This window comes from Myotis myotis, unplaced genomic scaffold, assembly GCF_014108235.1.
Source record: "Myotis myotis isolate mMyoMyo1 unplaced genomic scaffold, mMyoMyo1.p scaffold_m19_p_6, whole genome shotgun sequence".
NCBI classification, from domain to species: Eukaryota; Metazoa; Chordata; class Mammalia; order Chiroptera; family Vespertilionidae; genus Myotis; species Myotis myotis.
The window spans coordinates 13,736,981-13,754,654 of NW_023416368.1; the positions used below are offsets into that span (position 1 = coordinate 13,736,981).

The 17,674-nt window shown below is 45.9% G+C and overlaps 1 long non-coding RNA gene across 1 annotated transcript; it reads right to left on the minus strand.

Annotated features, from left to right (window-relative positions):
- Window positions 1-2,357: 2,357 nt before the first annotated feature.
- On the minus strand, window positions 2,358-16,721 carry LOC118659236. The gene is made up of 2 exons (XR_004968476.1): window positions 16,619-16,721; window positions 2,358-4,347 (listed from the first exon to the last, which is right to left on the minus strand). It is a non-coding gene; the product is annotated as an uncharacterized LOC118659236 (long non-coding RNA).
- Window positions 16,722-17,674: the final 953 nt, after the last annotated feature.

Here is a 17,674-nt window from a genome sequence, read left to right on the forward strand (position 1 = left end):
TGGACTGAAGAGTCCCAGTTTCAATTCCAGTCAAGGGCACATGCCAGGGTTGTGGGCTTGATCCCCCATGGGGGGTCTGCAGGAGGCAGCCAATCAATGAGATCAATGATTCTCGTTGCTGTTTCTAACTCTCTCACTCTCTCTCCCTTCCTCTCTAAAATCAATAAAAATATTTAAAAATAAATAAATTAAATCAATAAAAAATAATAATTGTGAAGGCTAATTTTACATGTCAACCTGACTAGGTCACAAGGTCCCCGGATATTTGGTCAAACATTATTTTGGGCCGAAACCAGTTTGGCTCAGTGGATAGAGTGTCGGCCTGCGGACTAAAAGGTCCCAGGTTCGATTCCGGTCAAGGGCATGTACCTGGGTTGTGGGCACATCCCCAATACGAGATGTGCAGGAGGCAGCTGATCGATGTTTCTCTCTCATCGCTGTTTCTAACTCCCTCTATCTCTCTCCCTTCCTCTCTGTAAAAAAATCAATAAAAATATATTTTAAAAAAAAACAAAAAAACATTATTTTGGGAGTATCTCTGAGGATGCTTTTTGATGAGTTTAACATTTAAATCAGTAGGTTGAATAAAGCAGATTGCCCTCCCTAATGTGGGTGGGCCCCATGCACCCAACTGAAGGCATGAATAGAACAAAAAGGCTGACCCCTGCTGGTAAGCGGGGCCGACTCTTTCCTGACTATTGAGCTGGGACACTGGTTTTTCCCCTGCTTTTGGATTCAAAGTGAAACATCAGCTCTCCTGGGTCTCCACCCAGACAACTGACCTGCAGATCCTGGGACTTGTCCAGTGGGACTCCGTATTCACATGAGCCAATTCCCTATAATCTCAATCTCTCTCTCTCTCTCTCTCTCTCTCTCTCTCTCTCTCTCTCTCTCTCTCTCAGTCCCATTTCTCCAGAGAACCCTACCCCAGAACTCTCCACCTAACAATGGTTTGACTGCTAGGAGAACTTAGGAAGCCACTGTGTCCCGTAAGTCACTGACTCTCAGCTGCCTCGAACATGGATAGGCAGCGACTATTGAGTAGTGTGTCCAACTTCCCACCGTGTCCCATCAATGTGAGCTGATAAGTCATGACCTTCCCCTAGTTATCTGAAGATGGCAAAGCAATACGTCCATCATGATGACGATGATGACTCTCAAGGCACCTCTCCAGGAGCATCTGACCTGTCTTCTTCCAAGCACAGAGCCAAAAGGATGATGAGGTGCCTGTTTCTGAGACCTCATCAATCATAGCAGGAAGGGAAAGGATGAGGAGGAAAGATGAAGAAACGGAGGGAAGGGGTTACAGGTAAAAAAGAAAGTCTAAAAAAGCCTCAAAGTGTTGTCTTAGAATTCCTTGCTGGGAACCCTTAGGGGTGATGGAGATGCTCAGGAGTCTGCCATAACCAACAACCTCTTCAGGTGACTCTATGCACCTAAAGTTTGCACTTTAAAAACGTGGAGACCTACTGCTCAGTGGTGGACATGGACACTGGTTGTTGACTTGGGGTTTTGTGGTCCTGCTGTCCATCAGCATTTCAGAGTTAAGTGCTGTAGAATACCTGCCCGTGCACTTAAGAGAGGGCGGGCCTCTTTCATATCATCAGTCACACTTCAGTCCCGTGATTGACACCAATTCTACAACCTTACTGTGCCCTCAGTCAGCCGGAGGGCTTGTTCAAACAAATTGCTGGGCCCTGCTCCCAGTGTTTCTTATTCAACAGGTCGTGGGAGGAGCCTGAGAGTTTACATTTCTAACAAGTTCCCGTTAGAGCAACATCTAGTGATGTTGTTCATCCAGGAAACACACTTTGAAAACCACTGATTTACACAATGGATGAATTCTTGGAAAGTAGCATATATACTGAGGGTTCTTTTTTTATTTCTTTCTTATTTGGGCAGAGAAGCATAACTAAAGGAGAGAAAAAAATCACCGGCTACCTTACCACCCACTACCCACTGGACCAACACACACACACACACACCTCTTAAAAAATAAGATTCCACTGCATGTTGCACTATGCCTACCTCCTTCACCGAACACACCAGGAACCTCCCCTACGCGTCCACAACATAGCTTCTAACCCACACACGGCACCGACACTGTTTAGACCAGGGGTGGGCAAACTTTTTGACTCGAGGGCCACAATGGGTTCTTAAACTGGACCGGAGGGCCAGAACAAAAGCATGGATGGAGTGTTTGTGTGAACTAATATAAATTCAAAGTAAACATCATTACATAAAAGGGTACGGTCTTTTTTTTTTTTTAGTTTTTTTCATTTCAAACTGGCGGGATCCGGCCCGCGGGCCATAGTTTGCCCACGGCTGGTTTAGAGTCATCACAATTGTATACAAAACATCCTTCAATAACTTTATTGTTTTAAATAAATATGCTCAGCGTAAGAATCAAACAATAGAGAAAAATACAAAGAAAGGAAAAGGCATCTCAATTTTCACTGCCCTGGAGACAATCCCCATTAATAAATTGATGTACATTTTTCAATGTACATAATCCTATATACTTCCATAAATTTTATGTATAATCCAAACTAGTTTGTATTCTATTTTTTAAACTTGTATAAAATAAGTTTAGATAAAGCTCATACAACCTCAAAGATACTCGGAAAATGTATTACTTAGTGGAATCTTAGCACAAATCCTCTTAGGAAATGAAGCTTTCTTTTATGTCGTGAATTTTTGCTGACTCCCCACAGATCCACAGAGTTATTGTGTGTGTGTGTGTGTGTGTGTGTGTGTGTGTGTGTGCATCTCACTTATCAGGCTTGCTTCAGGAAGAGTTTGCCTGCAATAAGAACGAGTCTTTTGGAGTAAGTCAGAGTTCTGGGTCTAAGTCAGTGTTCAGAGCAGAGATGGTCCCAAACACAGAGTATTGAAGCCTCTGGTGTAAACTCTGAACTTTCCCTAGTGGCCTAGGACTAATGGCACTAATCTCCGGTCTCAGTTGAGTCTCACCGGTGTTCTGGTTCTAGAATGAGTCACTGGCTAAGGGTGTAGTAAGCAAAGGGTGGAAGTGGGCAGAGTGAGACAGGTGGGGGCGGTGATGTGATCAGCCCAGCCCAGAGAGCACACCCACATCCCACACCCAGGCTGGGGGCTCTCAGAAGGACCAAGCACCCTTTGCATCAGTAGAATGTAGGTACACTGTTTTACAGGACATCCTTTTGCTAATCCATCCTCATTTCCCAGGTGAGGTTTGATGTGGGATTCCCTGTGATCACTCACAAAATGCCCTGAGCACTGTGCCTGGCACATAGTACCCACTCAATAAACATGTCACTGAGAAGGCAGAGTGAGAATCCACATGCTGGAGGGTCTCTGGGGCAGGCCACACTTCCACTCTGTAGACTATAATGAGTTGGGCATTTCAGGACACCAAGAGATAGTGCAGAATCAAAGATGAGTTCCCCATCCAAGCTAAAGCCTAATGAAGTCCAAAGAGCACATACACAGCCCCCAACCCTATAAAGGTGGAAATCGTCATTGTCACAGCAAGACCCAGACTCGGATCAGACCCAGCTGACTTGGTGACAGAGGACAACAGAGGGCCTGACCCACAGCACACAGCTGGCCATGCCAGCAAATGAAGGGGCCATCACAACCCTGGGAGAAACTGGGGTAAAGGCTAGTGACAATCCTTTTGCCTTGTTTGGAATACACAGATACGAAGTAGCCCAAATGTATTGATAGAAGGCAAGAAAGTTGAGATTCAATTAAAGGGTGAGGGGGGACCATAACAGGGATGTACCTATGTTTCTCATCTTAAAAAGGAACCAGTAACCTCAGCAATGTATACTAAAGAACACTGGTCACATTCCACGAATCCTGTCTAATCCCATGAAAAGGAGAAAAATCACTGCATGGCAGTGCTGGGTGTCTCCGCCCGCAGGAGTCTCCTGCAACAGCGTGGAAAGCAGTTAGTACAGTACCTGGCTTGTTGCAACGACTCGATAAATGTAAACTAGTTGGAACAGCAGCAACAGTAAGAATGATTCGCCAGGAGCATCGGTTTAGCTAGTTGGAACATTGCTCAGCATAGAATTCAAGTCTTCTCGAAATTGGATGAGTGCTTTTCCCCTGAACCCACCCTCCCTGTTCCTTCAGAGCCGAGGCTTGGCCCTTCCATCTCCAGTCTTCCAAGTTCTTCCGCTGCTCTCTCCAGTGTTCCTCGGGTCCACGATGACAGAGCTATCCCAGCTGAAGAACTGAACTTCACAGGTCTGACACTGACACAACCCATGGAATTCAGTTCTCAAAGCTGAGGATACACAGAGGCCTTCCAGAGTCAGCACAAAGCCCCCCTCCTTGCAGTCCAGGCCCGGCCCAGCCCTGCAAGATACAAGAGAAAAGCCAGGTGAGCCCAGAGCAGCTGCCTTCTGGCGCCAGGTCTAGTCCTGAGCACCTGGAGTTATGTGCATGGTAGGCACGTGCCTCGTGAAACATCATTAAACATCAGAGCTGGTCTTTCCCACCTCGTGGCCCTTGCACATGCTATCCCCCGGCCCAGAAAACTCTTCTCTCTCTTTAACACCTACTCATCCTTAGGTTCTCACTTTCAATGTCACTTCCTCAGAGAGGCCATCTATGGTAGACACTAACTGTTCACCCAACATCTGTCTGTTCCTCCTTCTATAGTAATGGAACCCCAAAGTTTAACCTGGGCACATGGACACCTGCTACATGACATCATTCCCTGGCCTCATGGAACTAAGTTCTGGGTGCAGCATGATGAGATAATAAAAACAAGAAGCTAGAAGTTAGACTGGGTTCTAGTCCCAGCTTGCCTCTTACCAGCTATGAGAACTGGGCAGGTTACATAATCTCTCTGCACATCAGAGACCTCTCTGTCCAATCAGGTATTAGAAGCAGCAAAGAGAACTAATGCTTGAGAAAGCATTGCTTGACCTTGAGTTATAATTGAGGCCCAAGGTCAAATTAGTCCAGTCAGTAAAAGGTGACAGGTGACCCAATTTCTGGTCCAGGTGCTGGGGCATCATAATTCATTTTTCAGACTGTTGCTGATTTCCATCATCAATTTGGATACTTTCTGGTTCAACACAGGGAAGGGAGCACTAACCTAGTCCCAACTCATAAAAATTCTGAGTCTTTCCACTGAGAGTCCTAGACAAGAAGTGATGCATCCATTAAGTGTAGCCCTGAGCAAGGGGAGCCACACACATAAAGATCACCAAGTGCCAACAGCCTGTCAGACCCACAAGAGGCACTTTACATGCAAAACTCACTTCGCTCTCACAGAGCCACAGGAAGAAGATAATGCTGCCATCTCCATTTGACCAAACAATGAAATTTTAATTACTTAAGTTAAGGAGGAGGAGAAGGGGGAGAAGAAAGAGGAAGAGCGGAAGGAGAAAAAGGAGAATGGAGAGGATGAAGGAGAAGGGAAAGGGGTTAAGCAGTTAAAATACTTACCCTAAAAAAATTTAATAAATAAAACACTCACCCTAGCACATACAACTAATTTTGACCATTCTGCTCCATTGCCTGTCTCTTGGAAAAGTTAAAAAAGAAATAGTTTCTTTCCTAAATGCATTTAAAGACTAGATACGGTAGAAAAATAAGTAATGAAAGAAGGCAATCTATATGTATAAAAGCCTAAACAACCATTAGGACCGGTCACTATGGCATGCACTGACCACCAGGGGGCAGACGCTGAACACAGGAGCTGCCCCCTGGTGGTCAGTGTGCTTCCAAAGCCAACCTCCCATGGCCAGCCAACCTCCCGCAGGCCCTCCCCCCAGCCAGCTGGCCCAAATCAGCCCCGATCACTGGCTGGGCCAAGGGACCCCACCTGTGCACAAATTCGTGCACCAGGCCTCTAGTATAAAATAAATGTATGCTAAGCCTGGTGTCAATGACAGAGGCCAGCAGCTGGTAGGAGGAAAATGTCACTATAGGATTGGTCCCTGGGAAGGCAGGTTCCTCCCACTGTCAACTTCATCTCAAGGTCTCAACTAATTGAACCCATTGGCCCAGACTAAAACCTGGGCATAAGTGACTCCTTTCACAGCCTCCATCCAATCCCCTCTGCAAGTCCTGCGAGCTCCACCTTCACCATACACAGGAGCCTAACCTCCCCCTCCCCCAAGCCACCATCCCCAAGCCACCATCACTTCCTGTTTAGACCCCAGCACCAGCCTCCTTGCTGGTCCCCTGATTCCACTCCCGCCTCTACAGTCCATCCTCCAAACAGCAGCCAGAGGGATCTAATCCAAAGGTCAATCAGATCGTGTCATTCCCCAACAGTTTCCATCATACTCAGAGCAAAACCCAACCCCCTTACATGGCCTACAAGGCCTGTGCAATCTGGCCCCTGTCCGGTCTGCAGGCTCATTTCCTACCATCCTTCCCTCACGCATCCTGCTCAAGTGGTCTCCTTGAGGTCTCAGTCCTCCATCCCCGCAATACTCACCCCTCACTTCTTCCAGATGCTTCTCAAGTATCCCCTGACCCCTCCCTAAAATAACCACAGATATCCCCACACTTGACCCCATGCATTCTGTCCCTTTGCCCTGCTTTTCTTGGTAAATTTCTTATTCTTTGACACTTGTGGTTATTTATTGCCCATCTGCCTCACAGAAATGAAAGCTCCATGGGGGTGGGCATTGACCAGATAGTGCCTGACAGAGTAGGTTGGTTCGCAATCTTTTTTTCATTATCATCCCCTGAAAGAGCCCGCCCATTTCCCGAATCACCTCCACTACGAAATGTTATACCATAGGTATATATGCACCTGTTTATGTATTAGATGTATATCTGTGCTTTACACAAAAAGAGTAAGATTTTTTTGCCCAGCTGGCGAGACTCAGTGGTTGAGCATCAACCAAGAGGTCACTGTTTGCTTTCTGGTCAGGGCACATGGCCAGGTTGCAGGCTCAATCCCCAGTGGGTACATGAAGCAGCTGATTGATGATTCTCATCATTGATGTTTCTATCTCTCTCTCTCTCCCTTTTGCATCCTCTCTGAAATCAATAAAAAAAAAATTTTTTTAAGAGTAAGATTTTTTTTTCACCACCAAGAGCCAATTTCTGTGTCCTTTAATGATCATTCCCAACATTGGGAATTTATGGAATAGTGCTTAATAAATATTTGTTGAATGCACTCCTGAGGTGAACAGCACGTTGAAAGACAGACATCATTCAAGACACTAAGTTCAGCTGGGGAAATTCCAAGCGCCCTCCGCAGCCCAGCCCTCCCATCTGTAGTGTGAGTACATCCTGTCAAGCTGTGTCTGGTGACTAGCGGGTATTTTTCTAATTCAGGTTCTCAGCTTTTCTTTATTTTTTTAACCCTAATCTTGTTTTGCATCCCAACTCTTAACTGCGGTTTTGAATACTTAAATTTGCTTTTTCTTCACCCTCATCCCCAAGCATGATTTAAAACCCAGGTAAGCCCCTCCATTCTTGCACAATTCATTCTTCATCCCACAGACCTGTATGGAGTTTCTAGGTGTGCCCAACTCTGGAGATGAAAAGATTATTATGATCCAGCCCCTGCCCTCTAGGAGCTTATGGGAAGGTGAGGGTAGACAAACAGGATGCTTAGTACCACACACCGAGTGCCCTAGTAGGAGGAGATGCTTTGAAGGGACAACTGCATCAACTCAGCGGAATCTCTCCTTCCACATCCATTCATTCATCCATCCATTCACCAGCCATCCCTCATTCACAGAGCATGAGTCAGGCCTGGGATAGATGCCGGGGACACAGCAGGGAATAAGACAACCTTGGCCCTTACCGTCATCTTCAGGGGGATCACCAAGTAACAGGAGAAGACCGAGATCTCATTGATAATCACACAAAGCAAGTGTGCTCGAGAGTGAGAAGTGCCACCAAAGAAAGAGCACAGGACCCTGAGAAGCACTGGTGGTTAGGAAGAGGATACATCTCAGGAGAAAGCCTGAAAGATAAATAGGCTGTGGTCTGGTCGGGAGCAGGCAAAAGGGAGAAAGGACTCTGTTCAAACACTCTGAAATAGGATGTGGCTGGCCACACAAGTAGGGGCTGGTAAGGTCCATGACAAGACCAGGGCTGGCACAGAGGTGAGGGAGGCTCAGGCAGCCACAAGCCAGTTCGCATCAGCCTTGCTAGAAATTTGGAGTTGACCTTAACAGAAAACAGAAGGAGCAGGGAAGGGATGTGATCCCCATGGCATTTTTTAAATTTTCTGGCTGGGGGTGGTGGGAGGAGGGTAAGAAATAGTCCCAAGTATCCATCATCTGGTCACACAACATGACAGTCAATCTGGTCTTAAGTCCATCAGTTCAAGTCATGTGAGACTGTGAAAATCTCAAAGCAGCTATATTTTCAACCTCTTGACCCCTCCCCATAACAGCGGTGCATTGCACATGGCAGATGATTAGGAAATGTTTCTGAGTAGTTATTTTGCAATAATTCTATGCTCTTCTTATAATTAATCACTCCTTCCTTCGCCCTCTGAAAGATCCTCTTCCGTCTCTGATTCAGACAATCACTCTCCCACTCTCTGCCCCGTGACATGTCTGGTTCTAAAGACCACCATCACTTCCAATAAGGTCCTTATGAGTTCTCTGCACTACAGGGCATGGACAGGGGACATCAGAGGCCACGAGGATATGAATGGTGGGCCGTTTCCGCCATCGTGGTCTGCTCCCTGCACCTAATCCCCACCTGTACCTGGTTACCCAGACCCTCCAACCTCAGGTTCCTCCGTCTGCATTGCCAATGAGTGGTTCGCTGCTGTGCGGCTGAAACAGTCAGGTCCAAATGAACTCAAGCTGCATAGGCAGAACCATTTCTCAGCCGGAATGGAGAACAGGACAGAGCAACTCGGCAAAGCAATCACTTTCTGTTTACCAGGATGAACTTGGTGCTATGAACCATTGTGTCAACTTCATGAGATTTGTCCTCAGAAACCATGAAAACAAAAGAACCATACGAAGGCCTTTTACCCATTGACCATTTACATTTATCAACACTGCTGTTGTATCTGTTATTAGCATCTCCCAGTGCAGAGCCCAGGGGAACTCAGGCTGATTAAATCAATAAAAAGCTGAATTCTCTTTCAAGACAATACTATTGTGTAACTCTGTTGGGAAAATGTATAATTTATTCTTTGAAAAGAAATCGCACACCTGATTTGGTCTTGGTGCATTATGATAATGAAGCTATTCATTTCTATTTCCAGCGGTTCATCCCTTCTCTTTTATTTTTCCCACCATTTGAGGGGGAAATAAAAACTAACCCAAAAGTTATTATAAATCTGATTTTTGCCAAAAGAAAATATTACTGTGGCACTTTGCTCTTGCTATATGGAGTTAGAATAAAAGAGTGGGTTTCTAGTATGCAGGGCCTTTAGGAAAATTACTAATTTAGTAGAAATTTGCAAATCTAAAATCCTTTCAAAGCTAAATTAGTCCTAGTCTTCCAGTTTACTCCCAGAAGGTGTAAAGGAAATATATCCAAATCGTTTTATATGCTTGCTATAAAAAAAATTTTTAAGTCCCTTACATAGCACTTCATTTTTCTTTTAACTTTTAAATAATTATCTCATTTAGATCTCTGCCTTAGGAGGAAGGCTGGAGTAGACATGGCGACTTTAAAGACACAGGGTCAACAAGTCTTTGCCAGTAAGAAACTACAGGGCTATCTTGGTGTTGAACTTCACTAGCCCTTTTTGTAAAACAAAATCCCCTTGCAACCATGAGTGGGTCTTGCAAGGAGAAAAGAGACTTAATAAAACACAACTCACCAAACAAATGATTGCAGCCAGGCACCGGGCACCCAGCATCTCTGGGCTCTGGGGCCCAGTCGGCCAACAATCAGTCAGAGCCTAATACAAAATACGCTTAAAGTCTGCAAAATCTGTGACAGCTGGATTCACTTGGCAGAGGTGGGTCATACTTTCCTCTCTGTCTTCCAGTTCATTCACTTCAAACTTGGTAGTGGCTTCCTATTTGGGGAAAACAAATTCTAAGCTACACATCCCTATGTCCACGGCCTTGACTGTCTCTCCCTCTGTGCATAGGCTCTGCTTGGGTCTAGGGTCCATGCCTTTTGTGGTCACTAAGCTACCAGTCTCTGGAGATTTCTCTGACTCCTCCCACTTCCACAGCCTTCAATGCTCACCTGTCAAAACACTCTAATTTCCCTTTGGAGGCACAAAAGTGTAATATTTGACCTGAACGTCTTCCCCCACCACACCTCTAGCACAATGCCCCTCTCATGGAGGACACTCAAGTAAAACAATAATTATAACAGTGATCATGATAGCTAAGATGTACTAAGGACTTACTAGGTGCCAGCCACTGGGCTACATGAATTATCTCAAATTTCACACCAACGCTATGAAGTAGTTACTATCAGCAACATGATTTTATAGATGAGAACGGGTAAGTGACTTGCCCAAGGCCACAGGGCCAGCAAGTTAGAGAACTGAGATTTCAACCTGAACCCAGGCTCGAAATCACCTAACTGCACCGGCTAAGTGAATTAACCACCCAAGCCTCACCAAGGCCATCAAACCAAGGAGCCCCGCCCAGCCTCCAGCCCCTCCAGCTCAGGCCAGGGCACTGCTCGCTCCTCTTCACACCAAGTTCTGGTTTCAGTGGAGGAAGCAAGCCCTTTAGACATGCAATAATATTATTAAAAATCATCATCTGCGAACAGAGGGAAGGGGGGAAGGCAGGTAGAAGAGAGCAAAGGGGGAATACATGGTGACGGAAGGAGACTTGACTTAGGATGGTGAACCCATAATATATACAGATGATATATTATAGAATTGTACACCTGAAACCTATATAATTTTTAAAATTTTTATCTTTATTGTTGAAAGTATTACAGATACCCTCCTGACCGCCCCCCCCCCCTCCATTGAACCCCTCCACCCCTCTCCCACCACCTCCCCAGGCCTTCATCACACTATTGTCTGTGTCCATGGGTTATGCATATATGCATATAAGTTCACTGGCTAATCTCTCCCCCCACACACACTCATGAAACCTACATACTTTTATTAACCATTGTCTCCCCCAATAAATTCAATTAAAAGAAAAAAAATCATCATCTGCACCAGAGAGGCTCTTGGGCAAGCTTAATAGCAAACACTGTTTTTGCAAAAGCTGCTGCTGCAAAAGGGGGAAAATTTTTCTGGGTGACTAAGTAACATGAATTGTTGGGAGACAAGTCTTCCATCTACCCCCTCTGAACTGCAAGATGATGGCTTGTGTCCACAGCAAATGAACACAGCGTTCCCAAAGCTGTCGACTGAATGAATCCAGCAAATGCTCAGTCTCTCCTTACCCGGGTTTCCATCTTCCCCCTGCCGCTACCGTCTTGCTGTGAAAATCATGTCTGGGCCTTTCTGTGGCTCCACTGAAGAGCTGGACTGTCACTAAAAGGCCTGTTAACTAGGTGGAGTTGCTCTTCTGTAGCCGCAAATAAAATTCACACACAGCCCGGATGAGCTCATCGTGGGAGCTGATTAATTAACAGTTCTGGAGCCCTGGATATAGAGTTCCATTTCATGAACATGTAATTCTTTGGTGAATATTGTTAAGATTTACACACATTTGTTCCATGCTGGGGAAGACATGGAGATAGCAGAAAAATGGGAGGTCTGTGTGTTTATTAAGAGTGATATCAAATTAAAGAATTTTTTAAATAATAGTAATAGCTATTATTACTATTAGTAATAGTAATTGAGCTAGGTCTGAACTACCAGGGTCTATTCTGAGTGTTTTGTGCATGTATATTTGCTCATTTGGTCTTCAGGACTGTTAAAAAAAAAAACAACAAAAAAAAAACACGACAGCAGCCGGTGTGGCTCAGTGGTTGTTAGTGTCCACCAATGAACCAAGAGGTCACAGTTCAATTCCCGGTCAGGGCACATGCCCAGGTTTCAGGCTCGAGCCCCAGTAGGAGGTGTGCAGGAGGCAGCCAATCAATGATTCTCTCTTATCGATGTTTCTTTCTGTCCCTCTCCCTTCCTCTCTCTGAAATCAATAAAAGCATATTTTAAAAAAATAAAATAAAAATAAACAACAGGCCAAAATGAAGTCACTTTTGCTAAGCCACCTCACCAAGACAAGACTTAATAACTAACCTAATTACAGTTTTAGCCTTTCCCTAGAGTAGAATGTTAAAGCAATCAGTCCAGAATCTTCCTGATCCATACTAGTGAGGGAACCTGCTAGATAAAACCCCTGCCATTCCCTTCCCTCCAAAAGAACATGACCTGGACTAAAGATAAACCTTTCTCTTTTTTTTTGCTAATAATTCCCCTGCCCACCCTTCCTCCTACAAAGACCTTCCATTTGGTACAACCCCTTGGAGCACCCGTCTAGTTGCTAGATGGGATGCTGCCCGATTCACAAATCACTTAATAAAGCCAATTACATCTTCAAATCCACTCAACTGAATTTTGGTCTTTAACAGGACCATCCTAGGAGACAGACACCCTTATTTGCATTTTATACAGGAGGAAATGGAGGTACACAGCCACTAAACAGTGGAGCCAGGGACACGTTCAGGTAGCTTGACTCCAGATCGCAGGTTGGGGGTGGGGGGTTGCTCAATGGGGAAGGGAGTTGACCCCCAGCAGATATTTGCAATGTTTGCAGATCATTTTGATTGTCATGAGTTGTCAGGAGTGCTAATGGCATCTAGGGGGTAGCGGCCAGGGATGCTACTAAACATCTTATAACGGCACAGGGCAGTCCCACAGCAAAGAATTAATCAGTCCCAAAGGCTCAATAGCACTGGGAAGAGAGAGTCTACTCCAGAGCCTCGTCCTTGCCATTGTGTCCAAAGCTTGTGCTCAGAGATAGGCATTCTGTATGAGAGGCAGGTCACCAATGCTGACCTCCGTCCCTATGAACTGGAGCAATACCTGTGCCCCTTCTTGGCCAGTCACCTCAGCAGCAGCAATACCCGTAAACAAGGTTAATAATGTTTTACTTGCCTGAAGTCAGGATGGGACCTCTGAAAAGCCCTGTGAGGCCTAAATAAAATCAATTAAACACATGACAGTGGGGCAACAATAGCAAATCCATGGGTAGAAGAGAAGTGTGATTCCAGAGAGACATCTGTGTATAAGTGGGACTATAGGGCCATGCGAAGTTATCCTTCCAAATCATAAAGCAGCTGAGAGGGGGATACAGGATCCCTCTGTACTACCTGTGCAACTCTTCTATAAGTCTAAAGCTAGCTTGGCCCTGGCCGGTGTGGCTCAGTTGGTTGAGCATCCTTCGTCCCATGCACCGAAGGGTCGCCGATTCAGTTCCCTATCAGGGCACATGCCTGGGTTGTGGGCTAGATCCCTGGTCAAGGTACATAAGAGAGGCAACCAGTCAATGTTACTCTCTCACATTGATATTTCTCTCTCTCCCTCTCCCTTCTTCTCTCTCTAAAAAACAAAACAAAACAAAAAAAAACCACACACACACAATAAAAACATATTTTTAAAACTAGCCTGAAATTAAAAGCTTGTTTTTAAAAATAGCAGAGGGAAAGACTGGCATCTGTTGAGTAAAAAAAATTATAACATCTGCCTCGCACCACATAAAAAATACAACTTCAGGTGAATGAAAGGACTAACTGCAAACAATGTGATAACAAGTAAAACTACAGAAGTTTCATAAGTAAATTTAAGAAACGATCTTTATAACCTTCACTGGGGAAAGGCCTTTCTCAACAAGGCACAAAAGCCAGGAAGGGAAAGACTGGCAGGTCTGAGACCACGTTGGTGGCGAGACGATTGCATTTGGAAGAGGGAAGGAGCATCGGGTCAGGAAGGAAATAATCAGAATTGTTTGTGCAGCTTTCCTCTGGAGAAATCTCCCAACCAAAGCTCCGACTCTCTGACTCTCAGATTACAGAAGTCAAAGGGAAGGGCCCTTGGGCCGAGTCCCATTGGCAGCCCTCTCTAATGAGCTTTAGATTTAGGAGGGAAATCCTCCTTCCTCCCCGCTGTTTCTGGTGTGGCAGGTTGAGGAAGTCTCTGGCAGGCAGAGGGAATGCTGTTATTGGTTCCTCGGTACAGCCCTGGAGCCTAGTCTTGGCCGGAAGAACAAGGGGCTCTTTTCTTGTGATTTTCATATCTGAGCTGACCTGGGTGACATTTCCTCCAGCATTGGGAGCAGCTGGGAGCAGCTATTGCCGGCCAGGCAGCTGCTGGTCCCTGCACACCAGCCACCCATCCTCTGTCAAAACGGTGGTACGGTGTGGCTCTCTCTGGTACCTCAAGAGACAGAGCTAGAGAAAAATTTTCAGCACCACACCCAAAACTCTGGTATTTAGCTTCCCTAGAGATGTATGTAGTTTTATGGCCAAACCTCCAAGGAATATTAAAAATTCAAGTCCTAGCCAGTTTGGCTCAGTGGACAGACGTTGGCCTGAGGACCGAAGGATCCCAGGTTCAATTCTGGCCAAGGACACATACCTCGGCTGCAGGCTCCTCCCCGGCCCTGGGCCCTGGACCATGGGCCCTGGTCCGGAGCACATGCAGGAGGCAACCAATTGGTACGTTTCTCTCACATCGATATTTCTGTCTTTCCCTCTCTCTTCCACTCTCTAAAAATCAATGGGAAAATATCCTCAGGTGAGGATTTTTAAAAGGAATTAGGATAGCCTGTTTTATTTTTTTTCAGCATGACCTTGCGTTTCTATCTCCAATAAGGAATGTATCCAAATAGTCATGTCCTAAGAATATACATTTCTTGTAGAGTAAGGAACCTAAGAAAAATCTATAGGAAGGGCTAGGCAATGCTCTCTGCCACCCATTTGATAGCATAGCCACCTGGTTGCATGCTCGTAGTATCTCTTTTTATGGAATCAAAGACACTTTCCTTGAGAAGGATAGCCAAAGCCATGTAAAGCACTATATCAGAGCCGGTCTAGAGTGGAAAAAGTCAGAAGACCTGAGTTTGAGTCCCACCTGGGCAGTGCGGCCTTGGGTAGGCCGCTTGACCTCTTTGAATCTCAATTTCCTTAGCAGTAAAATGGGTATAATTTATTCATTCAACAACTTTTTAATAAGCTCCCATTATGTGCCAAATCTACAGTCTCTAAAAGCCTCACAAATTTTATGGAAGAATTACATGAAATGGCCCATGAAAATGCCTTGAAAACTATAAATCACAGTATAAAGACTTCATTAGTTATTGTTTAAAAAAAAAAAAAAAAAGACTAGTTGTTAAGACTGAGGCCAAGACCAAAATAAGGAAAATTTTGCCAGAAAATAGAACAACTAGAGGAAAAACCACCATTTGAACTCAAAAAGGGCCTAAAGGCTGGTTTGTAGGGACCACACCCAAGAAAACGTATATGCTATAGATTTAGCCCTAAGGTTACACTGAGAAGAGAACCCTGGGTGTCCACAGGGCCCATGGAGAAAGTGAAGTGATGGGAATTCAGACAGAAGAAGATGACCAAGTGCCCCCTCCCATGCCCGGCCTGGTGGCTCCTGAAGAGAAGACTCGGCACCCACCCCACGCTAAGGATCCAGGCTGCTGCAAACCCTCCCAGCAAACCCCAAGCCAAGGTTTCTACCTTCTTCTCCCTCTGTGAGCTGACGTCCTGTTGTTTATCTGTTCTGAGGCGTGCTATGCATCAGGACAGCAAGGAGATTTTTATTGAAAACAAACACCTGAAGAGAAACCCATTCTGTTCTCAAAGCCATTGTTAGCAACTGGAGACAAATATCAGCAGGAGCTGCAATTGGAATGGTTTGGGGCAAAACCCACTGGAACACCCCCCCCAACCCCCAGCGGGCCAATGAAATAATGGATATAGAACATGAATATCCCCGAATGACAAGAAAATTCAATAATTAAGTCTTCAAGAAAGAAAAGCTATGCTATTGCCCAATGGATATACAAATCAAGTTCAGTTTGTAAAAAAAACAAAAGGGGGGGTGGTATTTTCAAAAGAAACCAACAAAACTCATATATTTAAAGACAAGATTGGATGAGATCAAGAATAGAAACACAATAGCCATAATCCCCAACCCCTAGCCCCCAGATTACACCATATGTCCTGTGCAATATTTTCATACTCTCATCACTGCAAAATGTTTACGACTGGCTAAATAGAGGCCACAGCCTACAACTCCAGGGTTTAAAGCATATTATTTTATCATCAGTATATGTTCTACACTACTTCCTGGCCACACCCTGCCCCACCCTGAAAATAACAAGAGATTGAAAATATTTCCCTTTTGGAAATGGAGCCAGGTCTCCACTAAGGCACTAAAAATATCTCCAACCCACTGACACTGTTATAGGTATAGCCCATGGCAAGCCTCTCACCTCCTTTAACTCTCACTCACTCATACACCTTAAACATCTTGACTATATCTTTAATGTGCCATTTGCTCGGCAATAATCCGCTGTACAAAAGCCTGCTGCCTCTCCGATAAGTGCATCATAAATCAGCCGGCAGTGATTATTTTTCCCAGCTCATGCGCACAGCGAGCTGCTAACATTTCATTTTACTTCGTCTTTCCCAATGCCTCAGCAGTCCTCCCCTCCTCGTTCTGCTACGTCCTCCTGCCCATCCAGCCCACCCCGTTGGCATGGCTCCCTGCCCGGGTTTTGGGTTTTACCACCGCACTCCGCCCGCGGTGCCGTCCAGGGAAGGAGAGCAGTCAAGAGTCTGGAGCAAGAGCATCCTTCTGGAGACAGGCTCTAGCTCGACGGGGCGGAGGAAGGCACTCGAAGGCCTATTTGCATACGCTTTTATTCCATTTCCACACCCTGCCCGCAAACGCTCTCTGGAAAGTCCCTTCTGAATTCCCTCCTGGGCGCACCGAGGGGGCGGGGAGGGCAGGGGGAGGGGAGAGGCTGGACCGGAATAGAAGGTCCCAGCCTGACAGTGTGTCAGCGTCTCCCTGGGGGAGGCCTCCCACCCCCTCCGGCTGCCGGCCGGGTGCGGACACAGGGGTCGGACCAGGGACCCTCCCCAGGGCGCCCCCGGGAGCACAGGTCTGCGCGGGCCCGCGCGCTCTGGCGAGCTCTGGGCAGGATGCCCGAGCTGGGCTCCAGCCTCCCCCGAGGAAGTTCTGGTCAGGCGCTGGGTCCCAGGCTTCCTGTCTGTACTCTCCGCAGCCCCGCGGGGAAATCCCGAGACCTGCATTCACTGCCCAACGACCCTGGAGGCTTTTCAAGTGTGCGCAGGCCGAGTTTCGGTCAGAACCTCAATGTAACGTTCGCCAAAAATAAATAAATAGCATGTGCGCATGCATTTCTATATATTGTGGGTTTTTTAATTTTAAAAAGAATCGGCCTTGGGGAAGGGTGAGGGTCAGGCAGAAAGCCCTTTTTCTTGCTGCAGATCCAAGAGGCCTGGATCTGCTCAGCGTGTGAACACACAGATGCTTTGATCTGTACACAAGCTGCTTGAAGCGAGCGCCGACCAGGGTAGGCGAGAGATGCAGAAATTTCCTTCCCAGTGCTCTTCTCTAAAATGCGGCTATTCAAAGCAGCCTTGCGTCTCACTCAGCTCATGATAACAGTAATACAGTGGGGCCTTGACTTACGAGTTTAATTTGAGACCGAGCTCGTTAAGGAGCTCCTTAACTCCAATTACTCTGTCAACTCAATGCAAAAAATCGGCTGAGAGACAGCTGGTATCTCAAAAAACTCATTAGTCGGGACACTCG